The sequence below is a fragment of the Octodon degus genome, unplaced genomic scaffold, assembly GCF_000260255.1.
Source record: "Octodon degus isolate 3935 unplaced genomic scaffold, OctDeg1.0 scaffold00067, whole genome shotgun sequence".
In the NCBI taxonomy this organism is placed as follows: Eukaryota; Metazoa; Chordata; class Mammalia; order Rodentia; family Octodontidae; genus Octodon; species Octodon degus.
In genome coordinates, this window is record NW_004524643.1 from 1,584,063 (window position 1) to 1,590,840 (window position 6,778).

The 6,778-nt window shown below is 39.7% G+C and overlaps 1 protein-coding gene across 1 annotated transcript in view; it reads left to right on the forward strand.

The window, feature by feature from the left end:
- Positions 1–4,658: 4,658 nt before the first annotated feature.
- Tekt3 (tektin 3) overlaps positions 4,659–6,778 on the forward strand; it is a 43,013-nt gene continuing 40,893 nt past the window's right edge. The window contains exon 1 of the mRNA XM_004634937.2: positions 4,659–4,754. The gene's annotated coding sequence lies outside the window, so the exon portion shown is untranslated. The remainder of the gene's footprint in view (positions 4,755–6,778) is intronic.

The following is a 6,778-nucleotide window of genomic DNA, read 5'->3' on the forward strand; positions in this document are numbered from 1 at the left end:
AATTTTATTTCTTCTAGAACTAAGAGAGAAGCAGGGTTTACTGCCAAATTCTAGAGAAGTAGATGCCACTTCCAATGGGCTGTCCCAGAATTATTTACACATGAACATATGAACTGTATTTTGTGAAAAGAATTTCTATAGAGCATTTGACTAATTCTCCTTCACGGAGATAAGTGAAAAACCTTTGTCTCCATCTTTTGGAACCATCCAACTGACCTGGGGTGACTTACACAACCAGTTCAATTCAGGATTGAGCCAGTTAATACCAGGGAGCAATCTAGTCCCTCTTCCTAGAACTTGACGTATTCATTCATTCATTCATTCATTCATTCATTCATTCATTCATTCATTCATTCAACATGTGTTAGGTATGCAACAGAAGCAAGGCTTGATGATTGGTGCTACAAGAAAAAGAGTGCATAAGAAGTCTTTGACTTGGAAAACAGATCTTAGGCTTTAGGGTCACCAAGTCCTATGCGGAACTCTGACCATGATCTTCTGGATAATAAAAAATTGGTCAAGTTACTTAACCCATACATCTCAGTAAAGGAAAAGGAGGATAATATTATCAGTCTTTATGGTTAAGTTGAGAGATATAGATGAAATGATATGTGAAGCAGGTGCAGCATAGGTGATTTAAAAATAGTTCCTGTTACTGAGGCTGGAAGGAGATTGTCCTCAGTCTCCTGGAAGTTGGTCTGGTGAGAAAGGTGACATGTGAAACCATATACAATGATATAATGCACAGAGAGCACTGTGGAAGCCCAGTTTCCTCATGGTCAGGAAATCACAAGCAATAATGTGTTCTTGGGCAAGTCATTTAATATCTTGAGTCATAGCTCTTCTATTTAAACAAGTGGCTAAAATGATGATATTGAGCCTTGACTACTGAGTACACATACCTTGACTATCTGGAACTACCCCAAAAAGGTGTGCCCTGCAATTTCATGCTATGAAAAATCTATTCAATTAAAAAAATGATTTCAATACACACCCTTATTAATATCCTAGTAACATAAGCAAAACAGAAGAGTGGCTCATTGTTGCACATGATAGAAATTTTCGATATTGTCTAGAAGTGTGTGTGTGTGTGTGTGTGTGTGTGTGTGTGTGTGACACAGCCAACTGAGCCTCCTGATCAGTCCTCCACAAGGCCCTTCCCTGTGAGTCTTGTTGTTGTATTCTACATGTTATGCTCATTTGGACCCCACATTCAGTTTGTAGATTGGCACTGCTATATACAAAAGCAACAATTCCCACTGCAGAACTCAAGGGAAATAATACCATGGAGACTGGTGATGCGAATTTGAATAAAATAGTACAGATTTGTTCCTTAGTAATTTTCTTTTTGTTTTGTAAGTATTATTAATAATATTTTCATTCCATGTGTGGAGTTGGTACATGTACACATCACATCTTAATTCCTTTTTTATCTACCTTCCCTTCCTTCCCCCTCTATCTCTTGATCCCCTTGGAGAAAGAGGTATCTCTCTGCTTCCTATTATTTATCTTTTACTTTGCTCTTTATTCATATTTTAGGCTTTTCATATAAAAGAAATGATGTGATATTTAAGCTTGTGTATCTGATTTAGTCATTTAATATGGTTTCAAGGTGCATCTATTTTCCTATAAATGACTCGTTTAAGTAATTTGTAACAACAGTGATAAAGAATACATTTCAAGAACAGATGTTATTCTAAAATGAAGGATTGTGAATACTTTATCTCTTCTAAAATGCAAACATTTCCAATTTTCCTGTATAAAAATGCTATCCAGTATAATTGTGGAATTAAGAGGATTTAGAAGAAATAAACCGATTAGAGCCAGTGGGCTATAAAGATAATATTCTCTGTTCTCTTTTTTTAAATGTTTCCCCCTTCTCTTCAACACTCACATTTCCAGATCTCTTTTACTTGTTTTCCTCTTTTATTTTCCCCTTATCTACTCTTCAACACACACACACACACACATACACACACACACATACACTTCTAAGCAATACTTCAGAGGGGCCAATTGTGCCATCATATAATGGAATTTGAACTCTTTATTGAGTATACAGATAAACTAATTGTTTCTATATTAATCTGGAGAATATCCAGCAAATAGTTGGACATGTACATAATTTTTCTTTTTATCACTGAAATATACATTTAAAGCATATCTAGTTTGAAACTTGAAACTTCTACCTTATGCTAAAGCATGTTTTCCAAACTGTGTTCCATGGAATATTAGTGTACTTGGAAATGTTAAGAGGTTTTTTAAATTCTGTGGTTAGGATCCCATGGGAAAATACAAGTTGACAGTTCAAAGACTATGAGAATTCTTGTGTTAAGGAAACCTATTTACTTCTCTTCATATCGGAAAGTCACACTTTCTTTTTTGATGCTAGAACTGTCATTAACTGAATAATCCAAGGAACACACTTTGTGAAATATTGATCTAGTGTTTCCTGAACTTATAAGGCTGGCTAGAAAAGTAAAGTTGAATAGTTAAGTGCAGGTTGTTTTGCTTTATTCTCTTGATAAATGAGACAAGTAAGCATTGTTGAAGGTTTCCACTGCAAAATAAGTGGAAGGGTAAGAATTAATCTCTTAATTCTGGCAAAGGCTGAATTGTTAATGGAACAATCTTTTGAGAGGGTATAAATTATTATTTTTATTTCTTAGAGAATACAAAATAGTGTTAGAAAAAAAGCATTAGAAATGATACGAAATTTCACTAAACAAAGTAATAGGAATTCAACAGCTGTTGCTGTTTTGCATGACTTTATCTTCAAGTTAGTTGCTCAGGTTGCCACATATAATGTGCAAGATTGGTTTAAAGGAAAAGAAACCCAAAACAAAACCATAACAAAAAGTTGTAAGAAATTCAAAATTAAAAAAAGAATAAAAAGAGAAAAAAAGCATGTCTTTTTCCCCTTCTTTTGTTCATTTCCTCATCCAAGTTTTTCCTTCCCGTTGAAGAAATTCTTTCAATTTTGCAGTTATAAATTATTTTTAAATCAGTTAATTCTTTCTGTGAAGACCAAAGTTGACCAATTTAGCCTGAAATTTTAATCCAAGAGGTTTAAAAATTGATCAACTCAAAGATTCACTCAAAAGACCAAATTAGGCCGTAATTTCATCCCTTTTAAAAGTGAGACTTTGAATGAATTTGATATGCAACTAGTAATGATATTGCACATATCACAGAAACAAGAACTTTGCAGATAACTAAATCTATTTTAGAACAGAGGCTAGCCTACTGACTCAACAAATATGTCACTATGCGCTGTGTTGTCTATAGTCCACAAGCATCAGGAGGCCCATCTTGAATTCTGAGAATACAAAATATAGTACACTCTACCTGAAAGAAAAATAGTAATATAGGTGAGCACAGTGCAAAATGTTTCTTAGATCCAAAGTAGAGATTTGCTGATAAAGAATGTAGAAAAACAAAAAGACAGCATTGGCAGTACCCTGGTGTGGGCTGTGGGAGCCTAGAAGTGCCTTGTTGAATCCTGTGTACAGCCTCATGAGTAGAAGACAAGGTATATCCTGCAGATTTCCTACTTGGGGAAATATTCTGGGCTTATCTCCATTTTTAGAGGGACCAGGTTGCCCGATATTAACCCTGGTGATGGTATTTTAAGGTCTCTACTTCAGGCTCCTGAGTCAGTTGGCCTCAGCTTTCGATAAACTTGAACCACGTTTTTAAATGGGCAAAGCCAAAGACCTGCTTCTGGCTTGTAATCACTTCGCTCCCTTTGGAGGAGCGCCAGGCAAGAAACACCAAGAGGGTTTAACTGGGAGCTTTATTTCCCTTAGCGTTGATGGTTACCAGAGTGACTCTGAATTCTGCGGTTAACACAGCCAGAAGCCTACTTCATGGAAAGTGTCTTGAAGTGTGACAGATCTGAGTTGTACTGCAAGCTCTGCCACTGGGTGACTGCATTTAAGTCAATTAGCTTCTCCAAACTGCAGTTTCCCATCTGCAAGATATAAACTTCCATTACAATATTGAAAGGAGATTACATGGGTGGATGATGATATATGTAAAAGATGTGGGCCAAATCTGTATGAAATGGTAATAACGTGGTATTTAAGGGGGAAATGCCAAGGAGGGAGGGAAAAAGGGAAGGGAAGGGAAAGAGGGAGGGAGCGGGGAGGGGAAGGGTGTGGGAGAGAGGAAAAAGATCTACGCTTTTCCTCCCAGTGAAGGAGCGGAAGACCACTAGATAGTCCCCCAGGGAGAACCTTTGGTGGAGAGAGTGGGAGGAGCATAAAAGTGGAGGCTTCCCAGGACAAGTTGTTAACGCTCCAGGCATCTGGAGCACCTCAGAAAGTCTATCAAGTTCCTTGCAGCCAAAAGAGATTAGAATCACGTGCTGCAAGACAAGCGGTGGAATCACCGTGGCCTCCCCCTTGGGCTGTTCCTCACTCCGTTCATCTCCCACCCAGGTTGTCGACGTTGCACCTCAGCTGCTAAGCGCCAGGGCGCCCCGGCAACCTTGGGAGGGGGTTTCCCTCCAGCCCAAGCAACTCCCGCCTCTCGCCTCGGCTCCGACTGACCAATCAGCTCCCGGAAAGCGGGTCGGGGCAGTCGCCGAGTGGTCCGTGGGGGCTGACGTCACAGATGAGAAAGGCGGGGTTGGGGCCGGCGAGGGTCGAGTCGGAGCTTCAGTGGGCGGTGGTGGCGGGTCCGAGACCCTTCGCTCTCACCTCCCCCTTCACCGCTCCCTTCTCCGCCCCTCTGCAGGCATCCGCCGACAGGTGAGTGGTCTGGGTGACACCTACCTGCTGCCGGGATGACCCCGAAGAGACCCTCTCACCAAACAGGGCTCCACCGTCTGTGCTCAGAATCCCGGGAAGGTCGCAGAAACCCTGCACAGCCCTTCACTTCTCTAGCTCACTTATTCTTCTCAAATCAAACCCCTGCACACCCACGGACATCTACCTAGTCTCTGTCCCCTCATAGTTTGTCTTTCTGATGCCTTTCAGTGATCGTGTAATTATTTTAAAGGTGGCACCGGCAAAAGGCGTCCAGACCTCCGCGTGTCCGTCCATTAGCCGGTTTCTCTCAGCCCGGCAGCATCCTGTGCTGTGCACCCGGGTGTCAGCCGCCCCGAACGCTACCCCTTTGGCCCCGTCATCGTTAGTCCAGATTCCCAGCTGCATCCCAGGGCAAGATGCAGAGTCTCTGAAATTCAGGCTGGTGGTCTGTCAATGGCCAGGAAGCTGTGGCGTGTGTTTTGACAATTTAGACCAAGCCCCTGTGTGTTTTCTCCTGGACTCTTGTTTTGTTGTAGACAAACAGTTTAGAGGCGGCTAAAAGGATTCACTTAGTCATTTTGGAAAAAAGAAAACGAGTAGGCTTATTAATAGAAAAAGTGCTTTGAGGTATTTGATAACATTCTTTTTTCTTTTTAAAAATGAAATAGCAAAATAAATAGAGTGAAAAAGCATCCATGCATCCAGTCCTAAATTCAAACAAACAACTAAGCCACATAAAACCCATAAAAGCACAATTATAATTGAGGCATTCATTTTCCTTTTCTCTTCCTATTCTCCCGTCCCCCCACCCCACCCCACCCCACCCCATGGCTGGGAATAGAACCCGGGCTGTTACACCCCTGAGCTACATCCTCAGCCCAAGGCCTCTTACAGTAGCCCTTGGAGACCCATACCCCTCTCTCCTTCCCTACTGTACTCACAAGCCAGAATATAACGTTTACTTATACACTATACACGTTTTACTTTTATTACATAATATTTAAAAAGTTAATATAGCATTAGTGCTATACATGTTCTAGGTCATTCATTTTAACTGTGGTGTGGTAATTCTATTTATTTAGTACTCGTGGCTTATTAATTTTTATTTATTTACTGAGTTTTATTTTGAAAGAATTTCGTAATTCTTGTATGAAATTGTCACAAATTATGCATGTATTTGTGCACTGTTTGTGGACTAGATTATTCCCTTTAGAAAAATGTGAGAAATTCATATGCATTCTGGTTGTATACATAGTATTCTGGTATGCATCAAGAATTAGGGTGCCTGAATTGCAGGGAATGTGCCGTTTCAAGCTTACTAGGCACTGCTACAGAGCAATCCAGTGCTTAGCAGTCTACACACCATCATTATGTAATTATTTTCCAATTTTTTTTTACCAGAATAAAGAGATTATCCAACTCTTCCTGTATTTTTATTTAACATATGTATAAAGCGTTATTACCAAAGCTTTAAAATCTGGTATAATTTCTTCTAATTCTGTATTAATGTATTGATGACAGTGTTTTAGTTCTACTTCAGTTTAGAACTCTGAGTGATCAGGTGAATAGAGCCAAAAGAAGGGGATTGATTGGATGTGGGTGTTTCAAGCTATGCTTGCCACTACTCAGAGGAAGGTTGTGGAACAAATCTGGTAAACTTTCTGTACTTGTGTGTTTTGCAGAAAAAGATCTGTTGGTTTTTATATTTTAAAATATTTATAATCCTAAAGTTTTGCCTAAATGTGGTATCAAATATGTGCACTCGCCTTGAGCCCATCTGTGTTTTGAATTGTGATGGAATGGAGCTTTCCGATGCTTACTACCTCTGTGAGATTGATCCTCCTTTGAGTATGTTCGTATGTGCAGAGGGCAACTCTTGAATTTTTTTCAGTATGTACATGCCTATTGACTACACATTAAATGAACATAGTTAAATGCTGTTTCCCTCTGTAGCCCATTCCTCACTTCTTAAAATGCTTTTTGGTATAGCAAAAAGCAATCATATGGTCTAGGGGATAGATTTT